This window comes from Chrysemys picta, unplaced genomic scaffold (genome assembly GCF_011386835.1).
Source record: "Chrysemys picta bellii isolate R12L10 unplaced genomic scaffold, ASM1138683v2 scaf1066, whole genome shotgun sequence".
In the NCBI taxonomy this organism is placed as follows: Eukaryota; Metazoa; Chordata; order Testudines; family Emydidae; genus Chrysemys; species Chrysemys picta.
The window spans coordinates 585-21746 of NW_027053773.1; the positions used below are offsets into that span (position 1 = coordinate 585).

A 21162-nucleotide genomic window follows, 5' to 3' on the forward strand; every position below is an offset into this window, starting at 1 on the left:
GCAGATGAGACCTGTACCCTGTTTACAGGGTGCTCATTCAGAGCAGTGGCTGCATTTGGCCAAGTGCCAAGAGACTAGAGGGCAAAGACCGGATCCCTGATTACAGGGCGGTCGTTGGCAGCAGGCTGTGAAGACAGCACGAGGCCAAGAGACCCAGAGGGCCTCGGAGACGCACACCCTAGTTACAGGGAGGTCAAGCGGGCCCACGTAACTCAAATGATTCTAATCCCCCAGATTTCAAAAGCTAGATGCAACCTGTACCCTGATTACAGGGTGGTCGCTGGTATTAGCCAAAGAGGAGAGACCATAACCTGAATTACAGGAAGGTCAAGCTGTCAAAGTACCAAAGAGCTCGATATGTCCCATCCTAGAGAGGCTTGTGACATGGACCCTAATTACAGGGATGTCACGCTGACTAATGGGGCAGAGCACGGCATAAAGCCAAATGAGCAAGAGGGCCGAGACCCGGACCCCAGATACAGGGCGGTCACATTGCTCAGTTTAACAAAGAGCTCAATGCCCCTCCAAAGACAGAGGGAGGTGACTTGCACCCTGATTACAGGGCAGTCACCCTCAATAGCCAGATAACGGAGCAGAATGTCAAAACGACACAATAGCACAGACCCGGACCCAACTTACAGGGCTGTCACGCTGCTCAAGATATTAGGAGGCTCGAGATTCCCCTACAGTCTAATTACATGACCTGAGGCCTGATTTGAGGTTGGTTACTGTGCCCAGAGTTCCTTTCCTTTTCCTCCATCTTCTTTTCTCCTCTGTGTGTGGCATTCCTGACACTTCCTTCTTCTCCACTTGTGCTTCATGATGTCTGAAACAGAGAGATAGAGCACAAGGCGTGGGTAAGTGAGAACCGACAATGCCATGTCCCGCACGCAAACTCAGTGTAATCTACTGATACACGGTTCCTTTCCGCATCTGCAGACAGTCTGGATATTTAGGTCCAAGACAGTTCTTTGTGGTTTCTTCGGGCAGAATTAGACCCTCACTAGCTGAGCACCATCTTTCGGAAACCGGCCATCGGCGGGCGCCCCCCTCTGGCCTGGCGGCCATCGGCGGGCGCCCCCCTCTGGCCTGGCGGAAAGCCGACCAAAAGCGATATGGCTGCAGCTTTTTAAGGCCCAGCCGCCCTGGCCAGGCATTCCTTTTCTATGGCTGGAGAGTTCTGCTTCTGGGGCAGCAGCTTTCTGCTCACATACCCGATGGGATGTCTCTCCCCACCACCACCTTTGCACTTCCCAGCTTTTATAGGCAGACCTGTGTCCTGGAGCCAGTTCCGCCCTTGTTTAACCTGGGCCACATGGTCCTCCTAGTTCTGGCTAAAAACGCAGATATCATCACTATATGCCAAGGCAAAATTCTCCATCTGAATGAGTAACTGGTCCACCAGACGCTGCAAGGTGGCAGGTGCCCCATTTAGGCCCAAAAGGTAGGACCAGGAACTCTTATAACCCCAGAGGGGTGATAAAAGCAGATTTCTGCCCAGCATCCGGATCCACAAGGTACTTGCCTGTAGCCCTTGGTGAGATCCATAGTAGTGAGATAACGACCCCCACCTCCCCGTCCCGTCTAGAAGATCATCAGGCCTAGGCATGGGGTAGGCATCGAACTTGGTGATGGCATTAAGCCTCCGGTAATCCGCACAAAACCAGATTGACCCGTTCTTCTTGGGGATCAACACTACGGGAGAGGCCCAAGGGCTGGAAGACAGCTGGACCACCCCTATAGCCAGCATGTCCTTGACCTCTCTCTCCAGGTTGGGCTTTTTTCCCAGTGACCTGGAACGGGGAGCATCTTACCGGGGGGTGGGCTCCTGTCGCCACCTGGTGGACAGCCAGGATACTGAGCCCAGGCTCGTTGGAGAGCAGCGCCTCTCGGATCTCAGCCTACTGGGCAGGGGTAAGCTGATCTGAGAGGGGAATTGATTCCGGCGAAGGGCCGGCCCCGTCTCAGGGAATAGATCCACCAGTGGGTCATCTTCCTGCTCCTCCCGCTGGCCACAGATGGCCAGTACCAAATTCTCCCTGTCAAAGTATGGCTTCATCACGTTGACATGGTACACCCAGTGGCTGTGAGCCCAGTTAGACAGTTTCACTCCATAGTTTACCTCATTCAGCTGTTTGATGACCTTGAAGGGCCCATCCCAGGCAGGCTGTAGTTTGTTCTGTGGATATGACGAAGTGGGGTTTTATTTATCTTGTTATGTTGCGTGCGAGTCTTACTGTCCTGTCCTAATACTGTGTGTACCTTAGTTTCCCAGTGTAATGCACCAATACTTAGCTGGTGGGAATTGGGAGTGTGATTTTGCGGAGGCCCTCAGGGCAGGTGAGACTGCCCAGCTATTTGCATCTATGTAACCTGAGACCCAGGAGGGGGGTGCGGCCAGGTGACACCTTTGGCCTGCGAAGTGAGACCAAGAAGGAGGAGGGGCATCAAGGGGAGTGTCCCAGGTCAGGTGGCTGGAGGCTGGCAGTCTGCCTTGGGAGACTGGAAAAGGGGAATCCAGGGCGTCTGGCCCAGGATTCCCAGGATGGACTTGGCTGAAAGGCACACACGTTTGTAATAGTTACGTCTGTTCTACGCCGTGTTCCTGTCAACGAATAAACCTTCTGTTTTACGCTGGCTAAGAGTCACCTCTGACTGCAGAGTTGCAGTGCCTTGGGTCAGAGACCTGTGGCGCCTTAGAGACTAGCAAACTTGGTTTGCTAGGGATGCAGTGCCTTGGGTCAGAGACCTGTGGCGCCTTAGAGACTAGCAAACTTGGTTTGCTAGGGATGCAGTGCCTTGGGTCAGAGACCTGTGGCGCCTTAGAGACTAGCAAACTTGGTTTGCTAGGGATGCAGTGCCTTGGGTCAGAGACCTGTGGCGCCTTAGAGACTAGCAAACTTGGTTTGCTAGGGATGCAGTGCCTTGGGTCAGAGACCTGTGGCGCCTTAGAGACTAGCAAACTTGGTTTGCTAGGGATGCAGTGCCTTGGGTCAGAGACCTGTGGCGCCTTAGAGACTAGCAAACTTGGTTTGCTAGGGATGCAGTGCCTTGGGTCAGAGACCTGTGGCGCCTTAGAGACTAGCAAACTTGGTTTGCTAGGGATGCAGTGCCTTGGGTCAGAGACCTGTGGCGCCTTAGAGACTAGCAAACTTGGTTTGCTAGGGATGCAGTGCCTTGGGTCAGAGACCTGTGGCGCCTTAGAGACTAGCAAACTTGGTTTGCTAGGGATGCAGTGCCTTGGGTCAGAGACCTGTGGCGCCTTAGAGACTAGCAAACTTGGTTTGCTAGGGATGCAGTGCCTTGGGTCAGAGACCTGTGGCGCCTTAGAGACTAGCAAACTTGGTTTGCTAGGGATGCAGTGCCTTGGGTCAGAGACCTGTGGCGCCTTAGAGACTAGCAAACTTGGTTTGCTAGGGATGCAGTGCCTTGGGTCAGAGACCTGTGGCGCCTTAGAGACTAGCAAACTTGGTTTGCTAGGGATGCAGTGCCTTGGGTCAGAGACCTGTGGCGCCTTAGAGACTAGCAAACTTGGTTTGCTAGGGATGCAGTGCCTTGGGTCAGAGACCTGTGGCGCCTTAGAGACTAGCAAACTTGGTTTGCTAGGGATGCAGTGCCTTGGGTCAGAGACCTGTGGCGCCTTAGAGACTAGCAAACTTGGTTTGCTAGGGATGCAGTGCCTTGGGTCAGAGACCTGTGGCGCCTTAGAGACTAGCAAACTTGGTTTGCTAGGGATGCAGTGCCTTGGGTCAGAGACCTGTGGCGCCTTAGAGACTAGCAAACTTGGTTTGCTAGGGATGCAGTGCCTTGGGTCAGAGACCTGTGGCGCCTTAGAGACTAGCAAACTTGGTTTGCTAGGGATGCAGTGCCTTGGGTCAGAGACCTGTGGCGCCTTAGAGACTAGCAAACTTGGTTTGCTAGGGATGCAGTGCCTTGGGTCAGAGACCTGTGGCGCCTTAGAGACTAGCAAACTTGGTTTGCTAGGGATGCAGTGCCTTGGGTCAGAGACCTGTGGCGCCTTAGAGACTAGCAAACTTGGTTTGCTAGGGATGCAGTGCCTTGGGTCAGAGACCTGTGGCGCCTTAGAGACTAGCAAACTTGGTTTGCTAGGGATGCAGTGCCTTGGGTCAGAGACCTGTGGCGCCTTAGAGACTAGCAAACTTGGTTTGCTAGGGATGCAGTGCCTTGGGTCAGAGACCTGTGGCGCCTTAGAGACTAGCAAACTTGGTTTGCTAGGGATGCAGTGCCTTGGGTCAGAGACCTGTGGCGCCTTAGAGACTAGCAAACTTGGTTTGCTAGGGATGCAGTGCCTTGGGTCAGAGACCTGTGGCGCCTTAGAGACTAGCAAACTTGGTTTGCTAGGGATGCAGTGCCTTGGGTCAGAGACCTGTGGCGCCTTAGAGACTAGCAAACTTGGTTTGCTAGGGATGCAGTGCCTTGGGTCAGAGACCTGTGGCGCCTTAGAGACTAGCAAACTTGGTTTGCTAGGGATGCAGTGCCTTGGGTCAGAGACCTGTGGCGCCTTAGAGACTAGCAAACTTGGTTTGCTAGGGATGCAGTGCCTTGGGTCAGAGACCTGTGGCGCCTTAGAGACTAGCAAACTTGGTTTGCTAGGGATGCAGTGCCTTGGGTCAGAGACCTGTGGCGCCTTAGAGACTAGCAAACTTGGTTTGCTAGGGATGCAGTGCCTTGGGTCAGAGACCTGTGGCGCCTTAGAGACTAGCAAACTTGGTTTGCTAGGGATGCAGTGCCTTGGGTCAGAGACCTGTGGCGCCTTAGAGACTAGCAAACTTGGTTTGCTAGGGATGCAGTGCCTTGGGTCAGAGACCTGTGGCGCCTTAGAGACTAGCAAACTTGGTTTGCTAGGGATGCAGTGCCTTGGGTCAGAGACCTGTGGCGCCTTAGAGACTAGCAAACTTGGTTTGCTAGGGATGCAGTGCCTTGGGTCAGAGACCTGTGGCGCCTTAGAGACTAGCAAACTTGGTTTGCTAGGGATGCAGTGCCTTGGGTCAGAGACCTGTGGCGCCTTAGAGACTAGCAAACTTGGTTTGCTAGGGATGCAGTGCCTTGGGTCAGAGACCTGTGGCGCCTTAGAGACTAGCAAACTTGGTTTGCTAGGGATGCAGTGCCTTGGGTCAGAGACCTGTGGCGCCTTAGAGACTAGCAAACTTGGTTTGCTAGGGATGCAGTGCCTTGGGTCAGAGACCTGTGGCGCCTTAGAGACTAGCAAACTTGGTTTGCTAGGGATGCAGTGCCTTGGGTCAGAGACCTGTGGCGCCTTAGAGACTAGCAAACTTGGTTTGCTAGGGATGCAGTGCCTTGGGTCAGAGACCTGTGGCGCCTTAGAGACTAGCAAACTTGGTTTGCTAGGGATGCAGTGCCTTGGGTCAGAGACCTGTGGCGCCTTAGAGACTAGCAAACTTGGTTTGCTAGGGATGCAGTGCCTTGGGTCAGAGACCTGTGGCGCCTTAGAGACTAGCAAACTTGGTTTGCTAGGGATGCAGTGCCTTGGGTCAGAGACCTGTGGCGCCTTAGAGACTAGCAAACTTGGTTTGCTAGGGATGCAGTGCCTTGGGTCAGAGACCTGTGGCGCCTTAGAGACTAGCAAACTTGGTTTGCTAGGGATGCAGTGCCTTGGGTCAGAGACCTGTGGCGCCTTAGAGACTAGCAAACTTGGTTTGCTAGGGATGCAGTGCCTTGGGTCAGAGACCTGTGGCGCCTTAGAGACTAGCAAACTTGGTTTGCTAGGGATGCAGTGCCTTGGGTCAGAGACCTGTGGCGCCTTAGAGACTAGCAAACTTGGTTTGCTAGGGATGCAGTGCCTTGGGTCAGAGACCTGTGGCGCCTTAGAGACTAGCAAACTTGGTTTGCTAGGGATGCAGTGCCTTGGGTCAGAGACCTGTGGCGCCTTAGAGACTAGCAAACTTGGTTTGCTAGGGATGCAGTGCCTTGGGTCAGAGACCTGTGGCGCCTTAGAGACTAGCAAACTTGGTTTGCTAGGGATGCAGTGCCTTGGGTCAGAGACCTGTGGCGCCTTAGAGACTAGCAAACTTGGTTTGCTAGGGATGCAGTGCCTTGGGTCAGAGACCTGTGGCGCCTTAGAGACTAGCAAACTTGGTTTGCTAGGGATGCAGTGCCTTGGGTCAGAGACCTGTGGCGCCTTAGAGACTAGCAAACTTGGTTTGCTAGGGATGCAGTGCCTTGGGTCAGAGACCTGTGGCGCCTTAGAGACTAGCAAACTTGGTTTGCTAGGGATGCAGTGCCTTGGGTCAGAGACCTGTGGCGCCTTAGAGACTAGCAAACTTGGTTTGCTAGGGATGCAGTGCCTTGGGTCAGAGACCTGTGGCGCCTTAGAGACTAGCAAACTTGGTTTGCTAGGGATGCAGTGCCTTGGGTCAGAGACCTGTGGCGCCTTAGAGACTAGCAAACTTGGTTTGCTAGGGATGCAGTGCCTTGGGTCAGAGACCTGTGGCGCCTTAGAGACTAGCAAACTTGGTTTGCTAGGGATGCAGTGCCTTGGGTCAGAGACCTGTGGCGCCTTAGAGACTAGCAAACTTGGTTTGCTAGGGATGCAGTGCCTTGGGTCAGAGACCTGTGGCGCCTTAGAGACTAGCAAACTTGGTTTGCTAGGGATGCAGTGCCTTGGGTCAGAGACCTGTGGCGCCTTAGAGACTAGCAAACTTGGTTTGCTAGGGATGCAGTGCCTTGGGTCAGAGACCTGTGGCGCCTTAGAGACTAGCAAACTTGGTTTGCTAGGGATGCAGTGCCTTGGGTCAGAGACCTGTGGCGCCTTAGAGACTAGCAAACTTGGTTTGCTAGGGATGCAGTGCCTTGGGTCAGAGACCTGTGGCGCCTTAGAGACTAGCAAACTTGGTTTGCTAGGGATGCAGTGCCTTGGGTCAGAGACCTGTGGCGCCTTAGAGACTAGCAAACTTGGTTTGCTAGGGATGCAGTGCCTTGGGTCAGAGACCTGTGGCGCCTTAGAGACTAGCAAACTTGGTTTGCTAGGGATGCAGTGCCTTGGGTCAGAGACCTGTGGCGCCTTAGAGACTAGCAAACTTGGTTTGCTAGGGATGCAGTGCCTTGGGTCAGAGACCTGTGGCGCCTTAGAGACTAGCAAACTTGGTTTGCTAGGGATGCAGTGCCTTGGGTCAGAGACCTGTGGCGCCTTAGAGACTAGCAAACTTGGTTTGCTAGGGATGCAGTGCCTTGGGTCAGAGACCTGTGGCGCCTTAGAGACTAGCAAACTTGGTTTGCTAGGGATGCAGTGCCTTGGGTCAGAGACCTGTGGCGCCTTAGAGACTAGCAAACTTGGTTTGCTAGGGATGCAGTGCCTTGGGTCAGAGACCTGTGGCGCCTTAGAGACTAGCAAACTTGGTTTGCTAGGGATGCAGTGCCTTGGGTCAGAGACCTGTGGCGCCTTAGAGACTAGCAAACTTGGTTTGCTAGGGATGCAGTGCCTTGGGTCAGAGACCTGTGGCGCCTTAGAGACTAGCAAACTTGGTTTGCTAGGGATGCAGTGCCTTGGGTCAGAGACCTGTGGCGCCTTAGAGACTAGCAAACTTGGTTTGCTAGGGATGCAGTGCCTTGGGTCAGAGACCTGTGGCGCCTTAGAGACTAGCAAACTTGGTTTGCTAGGGATGCAGTGCCTTGGGTCAGAGACCTGTGGCGCCTTAGAGACTAGCAAACTTGGTTTGCTAGGGATGCAGTGCCTTGGGTCAGAGACCTGTGGCGCCTTAGAGACTAGCAAACTTGGTTTGCTAGGGATGCAGTGCCTTGGGTCAGAGACCTGTGGCGCCTTAGAGACTAGCAAACTTGGTTTGCTAGGGATGCAGTGCCTTGGGTCAGAGACCTGTGGCGCCTTAGAGACTAGCAAACTTGGTTTGCTAGGGATGCAGTGCCTTGGGTCAGAGACCTGTGGCGCCTTAGAGACTAGCAAACTTGGTTTGCTAGGGATGCAGTGCCTTGGGTCAGAGACCTGTGGCGCCTTAGAGACTAGCAAACTTGGTTTGCTAGGGATGCAGTGCCTTGGGTCAGAGACCTGTGGCGCCTTAGAGACTAGCAAACTTGGTTTGCTAGGGATGCAGTGCCTTGGGTCAGAGACCTGTGGCGCCTTAGAGACTAGCAAACTTGGTTTGCTAGGGATGCAGTGCCTTGGGTCAGAGACCTGTGGCGCCTTAGAGACTAGCAAACTTGGTTTGCTAGGGATGCAGTGCCTTGGGTCAGAGACCTGTGGCGCCTTAGAGACTAGCAAACTTGGTTTGCTAGGGATGCAGTGCCTTGGGTCAGAGACCTGTGGCGCCTTAGAGACTAGCAAACTTGGTTTGCTAGGGATGCAGTGCCTTGGGTCAGAGACCTGTGGCGCCTTAGAGACTAGCAAACTTGGTTTGCTAGGGATGCAGTGCCTTGGGTCAGAGACCTGTGGCGCCTTAGAGACTAGCAAACTTGGTTTGCTAGGGATGCAGTGCCTTGGGTCAGAGACCTGTGGCGCCTTAGAGACTAGCAAACTTGGTTTGCTAGGGATGCAGTGCCTTGGGTCAGAGACCTGTGGCGCCTTAGAGACTAGCAAACTTGGTTTGCTAGGGATGCAGTGCCTTGGGTCAGAGACCTGTGGCGCCTTAGAGACTAGCAAACTTGGTTTGCTAGGGATGCAGTGCCTTGGGTCAGAGACCTGTGGCGCCTTAGAGACTAGCAAACTTGGTTTGCTAGGGATGCAGTGCCTTGGGTCAGAGACCTGTGGCGCCTTAGAGACTAGCAAACTTGGTTTGCTAGGGATGCAGTGCCTTGGGTCAGAGACCTGTGGCGCCTTAGAGACTAGCAAACTTGGTTTGCTAGGGATGCAGTGCCTTGGGTCAGAGACCTGTGGCGCCTTAGAGACTAGCAAACTTGGTTTGCTAGGGATGCAGTGCCTTGGGTCAGAGACCTGTGGCGCCTTAGAGACTAGCAAACTTGGTTTGCTAGGGATGCAGTGCCTTGGGTCAGAGACCTGTGGCGCCTTAGAGACTAGCAAACTTGGTTTGCTAGGGATGCAGTGCCTTGGGTCAGAGACCTGTGGCGCCTTAGAGACTAGCAAACTTGGTTTGCTAGGGATGCAGTGCCTTGGGTCAGAGACCTGTGGCGCCTCAGAGACTAGCAAACTTGGTTTGCTAGGGATGCAGTGCCTTGGGTCAGAGACCTGTGGCGCCTCAGAGACTAGCAAACTTGGTTTGCTAGGGATGCAGTGCCTTGGGTCAGAGACCTGTGGCGCCTCAGAGACTAGCAAACTTGGTTTGCTAGGGATGCAGTGCCTTGGGTCAGAGACCTGTGGCGCCTCAGAGACTAGCAAACTTGGTTTGCTAGGGATGCAGTGCCTTGGGTCAGAGACCTGTGGCGCCTCAGAGACTAGCAAACTTGGTTTGCTAGGGATGCAGTGCCTTGGGTCAGAGACCTGTGGCGCCTCAGAGACTAGCAAACTTGGTTTGCTAGGGATGCAGTGCCTTGGGTCAGAGACCTGTGGCGCCTCAGAGACTAGCAAACTTGGTTTGCTAGGGATGCAGTGCCTTGGGTCAGAGACCTGTGGCGCCTCAGAGACTAGCAAACTTGGTTTGCTAGGGATGCAGTGCCTTGGGTCAGAGACCTGTGGCGCCTCAGAGACTAGCAAACTTGGTTTGCTAGGGATGCAGTGCCTTGGGTCAGAGACCTGTGGCGCCTCAGAGACTAGCAAACTTGGTTTGCTAGGGATGCAGTGCCTTGGGTCAGAGACCTGTGGCGCCTCAGAGACTAGCAAACTTGGTTTGCTAGGGATGCAGTGCCTTGGGTCAGAGACCTGTGGCGCCTCAGAGACTAGCAAACTTGGTTTGCTAGGGATGCAGTGCCTTGGGTCAGAGACCTGTGGCGCCTCAGAGACTAGCAAACTTGGTTTGCTAGGGATGCAGTGCCTTGGGTCAGAGACCTGTGGCGCCTCAGAGACTAGCAAACTTGGTTTGCTAGGGATGCAGTGCCTTGGGTCAGAGACCTGTGGCGCCTCAGAGACTAGCAAACTTGGTTTGCTAGGGATGCAGTGCCTTGGGTCAGAGACCTGTGGCGCCTCAGAGACTAGCAAACTTGGTTTGCTAGGGATGCAGTGCCTTGGGTCAGAGACCTGTGGCGCCTCAGAGACTAGCAAACTTGGTTTGCTAGGGATGCAGTGCCTTGGGTCAGAGACCTGTGGCGCCTCAGAGACTAGCAAACTTGGTTTGCTAGGGATGCAGTGCCTTGGGTCAGAGACCTGTGGCGCCTCAGAGACTAGCAAACTTGGTTTGCTAGGGATGCAGTGCCTTGGGTCAGAGACCTGTGGCGCCTCAGAGACTAGCAAACTTGGTTTGCTAGGGATGCAGTGCCTTGGGTCAGAGACCTGTGGCGCCTCAGAGACTAGCAAACTTGGTTTGCTAGGGATGCAGTGCCTTGGGTCAGAGACCTGTGGCGCCTCAGAGACTAGCAAACTTGGTTTGCTAGGGATGCAGTGCCTTGGGTCAGAGACCTGTGGCGCCTCAGAGACTAGCAAACTTGGTTTGCTAGGGATGCAGTGCCTTGGGTCAGAGACCTGTGGCGCCTCAGAGACTAGCAAACTTGGTTTGCTAGGGATGCAGTGCCTTGGGTCAGAGACCTGTGGCGCCTCAGAGACTAGCAAACTTGGTTTGCTAGGGATGCAGTGCCTTGGGTCAGAGACCTGTGGCGCCTCAGAGACTAGCAAACTTGGTTTGCTAGGGATGCAGTGCCTTGGGTCAGAGACCTGTGGCGCCTCAGAGACTAGCAAACTTGGTTTGCTAGGGATGCAGTGCCTTGGGTCAGAGACCTGTGGCGCCTCAGAGACTAGCAAACTTGGTTTGCTAGGGATGCAGTGCCTTGGGTCAGAGACCTGTGGCGCCTCAGAGACTAGCAAACCTGGTTTGCTAGGGATGCAGTGCCTTGGGTCAGAGACCTGTGGCGCCTCAGAGACTAGCAAACCTGGTTTGCTAGGGATGCAGTGCCTTGGGTCAGAGACCTGTGGCGCCTCAGAGACTAGCAAACTTGGTTTGCTAGGGATGCAGTGCCTTGGGTCAGAGACCTGTGGCGCCTCAGAGACTAGCAAACCTGGTTTGCTAGGGATGCAGTGCCTTGGGTCAGAGACCTGTGGCGCCTCAGAGACTAGCAAACCTGGTTTGCTAGGGATGCAGTGCCTTGGGTCAGAGACCTGTGGCGCCTCAGAGACTAGCAAACCTGGTTTGCTAGGGATGCAGTGCCTTGGGTCAGAGACCTGTGGCGCCTCAGAGACTAGCAAACCTGGTTTGCTAGGGATGCAGTGCCTTGGGTCAGAGACCTGTGGCGCCTCAGAGACTAGCAAACCTGGTTTGCTAGGGATGCAGTGCCTTGGGTCAGAGACCTGTGGCGCCTCAGGCCTTGTCTACACTACGAGAGTAGTTCGATTTTACTTGCATCAAATTTTTGTAATCGATATTGCAAAGTCGAACGTGTGTGTCCACACTAAGGACAGTAATTCGACTTTGTGCGTCCACACTAACGGTGATAGCGTCGACATTCGAAGCGGTGCACTGTGGTCAGCTATCCCACAGTTCCCGCAGTCCCCTCTGCCCATTGGAATTCTGGGTGTAGCCGGCAATGCCTTCTGGGTAACAAAATGAGTCGAGGGTGCTTTTGGGAAACTGTCGTCATCCGTCCATCACTCCCGCCCTCCCTCCCTGAAAGCGCCGGCGGGAAAACAGTTCGCGCGCTTTTCCAGTCATTGACAGCGCGGACGCCACTGTACTCCGAGCATGGAGCCCGCTGCGACCATCGCTGCAGTTGTGGCCGCTCTCAACGTCTCGCAGCTTATCATAAAGGTTTCCCTGAGGCAGATGCAGAAAAGTCAGGCGAGGAGGCTACGGCACCGCGGTGATGTCCTGAAGTCTGAGAGTAGCACAGACCTGTCAGAAAGCAGGCGACCCAGCGCCGAGGACATCACAGTGGCAATGGGTCATGTTGATGCCGTGGAACGGCGATTCTGGGCACGGGAAACAAGCACTGAGTGGTGGGACCGCATAGTGCTGCAGGTCTGGGATGAATCCCAGTGGCTGCGAAACTTTCGCATGCGGAAGGGAACTTTCCTGGAACTTTGTGAGTTGCTGTCCCCTGCCCTGAAGCGCAGTGACACCCGGTTGCGAGCTGCACTGAGTGTACAGAAGCGAGTGGCCATAGCCCTCTGGAAGCTTGCAACGCCAGACAGCTACCGGTCAGTCGCGAACCAGTTTGGGGTGGGCAAATCTACCGTGGGGGTTGTTGTGATGCAAGTAGCCAAGGCAATCGTTGATGTACTGCTGCCAAAGGTAGTGACCCTGGGAAACGTGGAGGCGATCATAGATGGCTTCGCAGTGATGGGATTCCCAAACTGCGGTGGGGCCATAGATGGAACTCACATCCCTATCCTGGCACCGGACCACCAGGCCACCCAGTACATTAACCGAAAGGGCTACTTTTCCATGGTGCTGCAAGCACTGGTGGACCACAGGGGACGTTTTACCAACATCTACGTGGGATGGCCGGGCAAGGTTCATGACGCTCGTGTTTTCAGGAACTCTGGTCTGTTTAGACGGCTGCAACAAGGTATTTACTTCCCGGACCACAAAATAACTGTTGGGGATGTGGAGATGCCTATAGTCATCCTCGGGGACCCAGCCTACCCGCTAATGCCCTGGCTCATGAAGCCCTATACTGGCGCCCTGGACACTGAAAAAGAACTCTTCAACTACCGGCTGAGCAAGTGCAGAATGGTGGTGGAGTGTGCTTTTGGCCGTCTCAAGGGGAGATGGAGAAGCTTACTGACTCGCTGTGATCTCAGCGAAACCAATATCCCCATTGTTATAGCAGCTTGCTGTGTGCTCCACAATCTCTGTGAGAGCAAGGGGGAGACCTTTATGGCGGGGTGGGAGGTTGAGGAAAATAGCCTGGCTGGTGATTACTCACAGCCAGACAGCCGGGCGATTAGAAGAGACCAGCGGGAAGCGCTGTGCATCCGGGAGGCTTTGAAAGCAAAGTTCCTGAGTGAGCAGGGTAACCTGTGACTTTATAGTTTGTGTACTGAGAAGCTAAACCTGCCCCCGTTTCTTTACCCAGTTAATGTTGACTATCCTATCCAGTTACATACCCCCTTCACCCCCCCTCCAACACACGTGTCGAAATAAAAATAGTTCTACTTTGTTAAAGCACACCGTTTTCTTTAATACTGTTTTCGCGGGAATTTTTTAAAACTGGGACGCAGACTGTGGTGCGGGGCGGGTGTAGTGTTGTGACGCGAATGCAGCTTCTAAACTCAAGGATTGACAGGCTCCGCTGCGGTGGGATGCTTGTTTCAACGGAGCCTGTCAACCCCCCTGATCGGGACTGTGTGTATGGGGGGTCTATTTGACTTTGTGGCAGGGGGAGGACGGTTACAGATCCCATGCTGTGTGGCTCTGTCATCCTGCCTAAGGACCGGCGCTTAAGATCTGTAACTGCCCTCCCCCGCCACAAAGTCACAGAGCAACCCACCCCCCCCCCCAACATTACATCAAAACAACCTCCCAGACTAACCGGGGCAACTAGTCACTGCATCACTGCACTGTGTATGTGCCCTGCTGCTGTGCCTGCCCCCGACTATGTACCCTGCCAAAGGAGACTGTCCTGTCCAATTACCAACCCCCTTTCCCCTCCTCCTCCAAAAGAACATGATTGAAACAGTAGTTAACAGAAACGAATTTTTTATTATCAACTACACATGGCATTGGGAGGTGAAACTTGGATGGGGGCTTGTGTCAGGCGGGAAGGAAAGAACTTTTCAAATTTTGGGAAATGAGAGCCTTCTGCTACTAGAGCTCTCTGCAGGGGTGGAGTGAGACTTAGCAGGGACTCTGCCGCCTCTCCTTCTTTGCACTTTGGGTGAGGTGGGTATGGGACTTGGTGGCGGGGGAGGGCGGTTAGAGATGGACTGCAGCGGGGCTCTGTCCTCCTGCCTCCGTTCCTGCAGAACATCCACAAGGCGCCGGAGCGTGTCCGTTTGCTCCCTCAGTAGTCCAAGCAGCGTTTGAGTCGCCTGCTGGTCTTCCTGCCGCCACCTCTCCTCCCGATCCATGTTGGCTTGGTGCATTCGGGTCAAGTTCTCCCGCCACTGGGTCTGCTGTGCTGCCTGGGCTTGGGAAGAGGCCATAAGCTCAGAGAACATGTCCTCCCGTGTCCTCTTCTTCCTACGCCTAATCCGCGCTAGCCTCTGGGAGTGTGATTCCAGGCTAGGTTGTGAGACAGTCGCAGACGGGGCTGTGGAAATGGGAAAAAGGGAGTGAATTCCTCAGAAAGATAAATGTAGTTGTGAACAAAGAACATAGTCTTTCTCTGTGAACAAGACCATGCACAGCACCTTTCACATGCGCACTCAGCACAAGGTCGAATTCTCGGCCTTCGCATTCAGTGCCTGGGGTCTTGAACAGCACATTTGAGAAGCGAGGCAGCACAACGGAATTTCTGTTGCAGGCAGACATGGTAAGCCGTACACTTGTGGCAGTTTAAAACTTTTATATTACCACTGGCCTCATTTCACATTTAAATCAATGTCAGTCCCTGCTGCCAGCAATCCGGCAAGCGGGAACTCTGCCCCTGTCCCACCCCCTCGCGGCTGTCCCCGGGAATGATCCCTTTCGGCTGCCCCTCTCCCGCCTCCACCGCGTGGCTGCAAACCAGCGGTTACAGTTCTGTAAAGGAACGGGAAAGCAGTCCCAACACTAACATTCCCCTACCTAATTAAAAGCAGGTCACCATGGCCGACATCACCCTGATGAGGATCTCCGAGAGCGACAAAGAGAGAATGCTCCGGGAAAGCCTCCAAAGACCAGGGCCGTATGCCGCCCTGCTGTGCAGAGCAATGATCCCCGAGTACTTGATAATCTCGTGGCGCGGCAACGTGTCGTACTTCGGAGGACCCAATAAGGCCGCTCTCCCCAAGAACCTCATGCAACGGCTTTCAAGTTACCTCCAGGAGAGCTTCATCGAGATGTCCCAGGAGGATTACTGCTCTATCCCCGGACATATAGACCGCATTTTACTGTAGCTGCAGTAGCAGGGAATAAACAGTAGAGCGGCTTGTGCAGGACAATCACTGAAAAACGGACATTGCTAGATTTCTTTTCAAAACTTGCACTGCCCATTACTAAACCGTTAAGCGCCTAGGGCACACTAATCATGAACAACCCATTCTTTTAATTGTTAATATTCCTGTTTTGTTAAAAATAAATGTTTAGATGTTTACAACACTTACTGGCTGATCCTTCACCAGATTCTGTGTCCGGGGTAACGGCTGGGGACGCTTCGTAGGGGATCTCTGTAAGGGTGATGAAGAGATCCTGGCTGTCGGGGAAATCAGCGTTGTGAGAGCTGCCGACTGCCTCGCCCTCCTCATCTCCTTCCTCATCTTCCCCGTCCCCTAACATGTCCGAGGAACCGGCCGTGGACAGTATCCCATCCTCAGAGTCCACGGTCACTGGTGGGGTAGTGGTGGCGGCAGCACCGAGGATGGAATGCAGTGCCTCGTAGAAACGGGATGTCTGGGGATGGGATCCGGAGCGTCCGTTTGCCTCTTTGGTCTTCTGGTAGCCTTGTCTCAGCTCCTTGATTTTCACGCGGCACTGCGTTGCATCCCGGCTGTATCCTCTCTCTGCCATGTCTTTAGAGATCTTCTCATAGATCTTTGCATTCCTTCTTTTGGATCGCAGCTCGGAAAGCACGGACTCATCGCCCCACACAGCGATGAGATCCAAGACTTCACGATCAGTCCATGCTGGGGCTCTCTTTCTATTCCCAGACTGCACGGCCATCACTGCTGGAGAGCTCTGCATCGTTGCCAGTGCTGCTGTGCTCGCCACGATGTCCAGACAGGAAATGAGATTCAAACTGGCCAGACAGGAAAAGGAATTCAAATTCAAATTTTCCCGGGGCTTTTCCTGTGTGGCTGGTCAGAGCATCCGAGCTCGCACTGCTGTCCAGAGCGTCAACAGAGTGGTGCACTGTGGGATAGCTCCCGGAGCTATTAGCGTCGATTTCCATCCACACCTAGCCTAATTCGACATGGCCATGTCGAATTTAGCGCTACTCCCCTCGTCGGGGAGGAGTACAGAAGTCGAATTAAAGAGACCTCTATGTCGAACTAAATAGCATCGCAGTGTGGACGGGTGCAGGGTTAATTCGATTTAACGGCGCTAACTTCGACATAAACGCCTAATGTAGACCAGGCCTTAGAGACTAGCAAACTTGGTTTGCTAGAGATGCAGTGCCTTGTGTCAGACCTGTGGCGCCTTAGAGACTAGCAAACTTGGTTTGCTAGAGATGCAGTGCCTTGTGTCAGACCTGTGGCGCCTTAGAGACTAGCAAACTTGGTTTGCTAGAGATGCAGTGCCTTGTGTCAGACCTGTGGCGCCTTAGAGACTAGCAAACTTGGTTTGCTAGAGATGCAGTGCCTTGTGTCAGACCTGTGGCGCCTTAGAGACTAGCAAACTTGGTTTGCTAGAGATGCAGTGCCTTGTGTCAGACCTGTGGCGCCTTTGCAAGAAAAAAGATGTGTATAATTTTCCTCTAATGTCAGAACGAAGGGAGAGATTTCAGGTGGCCCCAAGGGGTTTTCAAGCCTCGAGTGTCTCTGAAGGGAACGGCAAGGTGGCAATCTGGGAAATCTTCCTGCTGCTTTTGCAAAAATCTCTCTGAAACGACCTGAGGTGAGAGTTCCATTCAGATATTCCAACACAGACTCATCAGCAAGTTGGGCATGTGGAGACATGTTTGGTTGCAGTGATGGAAAATGGGACGCTCTGACCAGGAGGTAAGGACCATAGGCGTGCGCAGCACATTGCATTAGGGTGTGCACCCAGGGAATTTTTTTTCTTTTTTTAAAGGCGAACATCATAAACGGCTGGGTGTGGGAGGGGGTGCTGTGTGCGGGAAGGGGCTCAGGGCAAGGGATTGGGGGGCAGAGGAGGGGGTGTGGGATGTATGAGGGGGCTCAGGGTTGAGGTGCAAGAGGGGGCAGAGGGCGGCAGGGGGCTCAGGGCAGGGGGCTGGGGTTCAGGAGGGGTGCAGTGTGCAGGAAGGGGCTCAGGGCAAGGGACTGGGACAGAGGAGGGTGTGGGATGTATGAGGGGGCTCAGGGAAGGGGCTTGGGGTACAGGAGGGGTGCGGAGTGCAGGAGGGGGCTCAGGGCAGGGGATTGGGGAGCAGGGTGTGGCAGGGGGCTTAGGACAGGGAGTTGGGGTGCAGGAGAGGTGCGGCAGGGGGCTCAGGACAGGGAGTTGGGGTGCAGGAGGGGCAGGGTGCAGGCAGGGGGCTCACGTCAGGGGGTTGGGGGCAGGAGGGGCTCAGGGCAGGGGGTTGCAGGGCAAGGTGCAGGCAGGGGGTTCAGGGCAGGGGGCTGGGGTGAGAGGTGCAGGCAGGGGGCTCAGGACAGGGGGTTGGGAGCTCAGGACGGGGGTTGGGGTGAGAGGTGCAGGCAGGGGGCTCAGGGCAGGGGGTTGTGGGGCAAGGTGCAGCAAGGGGGCTCAGGACAGGGGGTTGGGAGCTCAGGACAGGGAGTTGGGATGCAGGAGGGGGTACAGGGTGCAGGCAGGGGGTTGGGGTGAGAGGTGCAGGCAGGGGGCTCAGGACAGGGAGTTGGGATGCAGGAGGGGTACAGGGTGCAGGCAGGGGGTTCAGGGCAGGGGGTTGGGGTGAGAGGTGCAGGCAGGCGGCTCAGGACAGGGGGTTGGGAGCTCAGGGCAGGGGGTTGGGGTGAGAGGTGCAGGCAGGGGGCTCATGACAGGGGGTTGGGAGCTCAGGGCAGGGGGTTGGGGTGAGAGGTGCAGGCAGGGGGCTCAGGACAGGGGGTTGGGAGCTCAGGGCAGGGGGTTGGGGTGAGAGGTGCAGGCAGGGGGCTCAGGACAGGGAGTTGGGAGCTCAGGGCAGGGGGTTGGGGTGAGAGGTGCAGGCAGGGGGCTCAGGAGAGGGAGTTGGGGTGCAGGAGGGTAGGCTGTTTGCAGGCAGGCCCGGGGCTGGGGATCTGGGCTCCCCCGTCCTGGCAGGCAGGCTCGAGGGCGGGGCAGAGGGGGCCGGGCCGGGCCGAGGCAGCCAGGGTGGATCGCAGGGCGCTGGGCTGCTCCCAGGGCTGGACTCAAGCCCGAGGGGGCCGGGCCGGAGTCCCCGAACAGCGCCGGGGAGCGGAGCTCGCAGCCGGGCTGCGGGAGGGGGCCTGTGGGCCGGGCTCGCCCCCTGCCCCGGGCCTGCTGGCTCCCAGGCCCCACTTAAGGTGGGCTGGGCTCAGGGGCGGCCTGACCCCCCGGGTGGTGCCCGGCCCCCTGGCCAGCGCGGGGAGCCGCAGGCGGGTCTGGGACCCTGGGCGCTGGAGGGGGGCAGCTGCCTTGGGGGGGGGGAGCTGGGGCAGCAGCCCCGCGGGCCACCTTAAGCGGCTGTGTTGGTGCTGCCGGGTGGGAGGCTGCCAGGGAGCACATGGGGCTGTTAAAGCAGCCAGCCCAGCCCTGGGGAAGGGGAGCCCGGCTCAACGGGGTGCAGGCCGGGGGCTCAGGGCAGGGAGAGGGGGTGCAGGAGAGGTTCGGGCTTACCCGCAGCGGCGCGCTCCCTGCCTGCCAGGGCCCCGTGCCAGGCCGCTCCCCGCAGCCCCGGGGGAGGGGCGGGGCAGCACAGGGCTCTGCACGCTGCCCTTGCCACGCCTCCAGGTACCTCCCCTGAAGCTCCCATTGGCCGCAGTTCCCCGTTCCCGGCCAATGGGAGCTTCGGGAGGCGGTGCCTAGAGCAACCCCTTACCCCCAGAGACATGCTGCCCTGCTGGCTGCTTCGGAAAGCAGCGCGGGGTCTGCGGCACCACGGGGGGCAAATCCCGCGGGCCGGATCCAAAGCCCCGAGGGGCCAGATCCGGATCCGGCCCATGGGCATTAGGGTGTGTGCCCGGGCCCGCCCCGTGCGCACGCCCATGGTAAGGACCTATAGTTTCCCAGGATGAAAGTGAAGAGAGACCAATTTCTTTCATAAGAGACAAGCAGTTCAGCCTCAGTGCTAGCAGGAGAATCCATGTGGAATTATGGGGTTTTCAAATCTAGGACAAACTCACAAAGAAGTTTAGAAATTTAAATACCAACATTTTTAGAAGTACTAATCAAAATCAAGTAATATTTTATACAGAATTTAAAATGAGATGCGGTGGAATTTTAAAAGCTGTTACTATTTAGTCTATCTGTGCACTGTGACAATAGTTTCAGATCATTTGACGCCATTTGTAACAGGATATTTATGTCAGTCATTTATTTATTGTTCCTATTTATGTAATTATCATAGATATTTGTTTCTGATCAATAAATTATTTTATATAATATGGCAACCCCTAGCAATAATGATTTGAATTAAATACCTATTGAACAAAAAGAAAAATGGAGAATCATAGAATCTCAGGGTTGGAAGGGACCTCAAGAGGTCATCTAGTCCAACCCCCTGCTCAAAGCAGGACCAATTCCCAACTAAATCATCCCAGCCAGGGCTTTGTCAAGCCTGACCTTAAAAACCTCTAAGGAAGGAGATTCCACCACCTCCCTAGGTAACCCATTTCAGTGCTTCACCACCCTCCTAGTGAAAAAGTTTTTCCTAATATCCAACCTAAGAGAAAAGCCCTGTAATTGTTCAGCCTTAAAACCCCAATTCCAGAGAGTACTTATGCACGTGACTAACTTAAAGTATGTGAGCCATCCCACTGCTGTTAGTGCTCCAATCAGGAACATGCTTAAATACATTGATGAATCAGTGTCCCAGTTCACAATAATTCCATATTAAGAATAATAGTTACTGAATGATAATTAGCCTTTTCATTCAAACAGACCCCACACCACACCTGAACTCTGCCACCTTTTCCTATTCTACTGTTTACCAGGTTTCAGAGTAGCAGCCGTGTTAGTCTGTATCCGCAAAAAGAACAGGAGTACTTGTGGCACCTTAGAGACTAACACATTTTTACCAGGTTATTTTTCCCCAGAAAACCTTGGCAATTTGGATGTTTGGTGTAGTAGACGGTTGTATTGGAAGAGGCTAGATTGGTGCCCTTTCCCCCACTAAGCAAGAGTGCATGCATCCCTTAATACATATCAATTGTTAGTTTGTAATTAGCCTGTCCATACCCCATCCATCAGGTTTATGTGCATTCACATACCCTCTCCCCCCACCCAAATCAAATCAGGTTTGTATGTATCCAACACCTACGCCCAATACACTTACTAGCACTGCCCCCACTATTAAGTTTGTGCTCGCATGCACTCTTATCAGGTTTGTGCCCCCACCGCCTGATCCCATTACCTTTGTGTGCACCAGATCCAATTCATTCTTGGGCATACACCACAAACAAAATGACATGTGAATAATGAGAGCAGGAAGAGGCCATTTTGTATTAGGATTATTTGTCACCTCTAAAATGCAGCTCCCCATTTGGTGGAATACATCAATCAGTTACTACTGGAATGGGGATGGGAGAGGTGGAGCAGGGGTGGAGTCGGGCCAGGGCTGGGGGTAGAGGGGGCCTGAGCACCCACCAGCGCCACTAGAGTCTGCTCCTATGGGGGCTACCCCTTTTGCCCTCCCCCTACTGGCCTAAAATCAAGCTTGTGTGCTCATGGACTGCATGTTCCACCAACAACCAGTTTTATGAGCACAGTGCATCAAAATTTCAGTTGTAATGTGAATAATGACTAAAAGTTACCCTAAACCCAATAATTTAAAACTATTTGAAAAACAAAACAAAACTAGCCCTTAGACCAGACCTAGTGAGGATCTACCTCTCTACCAAATCTGGGTACGTAGATAGTATTCTGAAGAGTTGCTACTCAACCCTAGCACTGCCTAGGACAAATTTAAGCCAGACACTAAAACTGGAGATTTCTTATTTAAAAGTTTTTAAAAGAAGTCAAACAGCCACTACATTAAATGTTCCAATAGTATAAAAACAAATTGGGTGTGAGTTCTCACAATGATTGTCAATCTCCCTTTAGAGAAAAAACAGGAACATATTCCCCACTGGCAATCCCTTTTATAATGCAACCGAAAATACAGAGTTGCTAATAGGAGCCTCTGTACATTCAAAGTCAACAGATGGCGCCACTGCAGAAGCCTTTGCTTGTCTTTCCTCTG

General features: G+C 54.1%; 1 long non-coding RNA gene across 1 annotated transcript; it reads right to left on the bottom strand.

Moving 5' to 3' along the window:
• Nucleotides 1–224: 224 nt before the first annotated feature.
• Nucleotides 225–18789, bottom strand: LOC135979634 (uncharacterized). Its single transcript, XR_010596903.1, has 3 exons — nucleotides 18600–18789; nucleotides 2123–2179; nucleotides 225–826 (listed from the first exon to the last, which is right to left on the bottom strand). It is a non-coding gene; the product is annotated as an uncharacterized LOC135979634 (long non-coding RNA).
• Nucleotides 18790–21162: the final 2373 nt, after the last annotated feature.